Raw genomic sequence first — 271 nt, forward strand, 5'->3', positions numbered from 1 at the left:
AGACCGCTGAGGAAGTCCCGGGTTGCTATGCAGAGGCAGGCAGTGGCAAACCGCCTCTCTTTCCTTGAAAACCTTATTGGGTTGCTATCAGTTGGATTTAACTTGAAGGCTCTTCCCAACACCAGATAAATGTTGTGTTTGGAAGAAAAGATCCTGCCATTTGGTGTTTGTCAAAGTGGTCCTTAGCACCACTAAAGGCTGCCAATCCAGCTTGGCAGTGCTTCCATGGATGCTCCGTGTTGAAGAAGAAACCCATCACAAGCCTGTTCAG

This window comes from Gekko japonicus, unplaced genomic scaffold (assembly GCF_001447785.1).
Source record: "Gekko japonicus isolate JY-2015 unplaced genomic scaffold, Gekko_japonicus_V1.1 scaffold1669, whole genome shotgun sequence".
NCBI classification, from domain to species: domain Eukaryota; kingdom Metazoa; phylum Chordata; class Lepidosauria; order Squamata; family Gekkonidae; genus Gekko; species Gekko japonicus.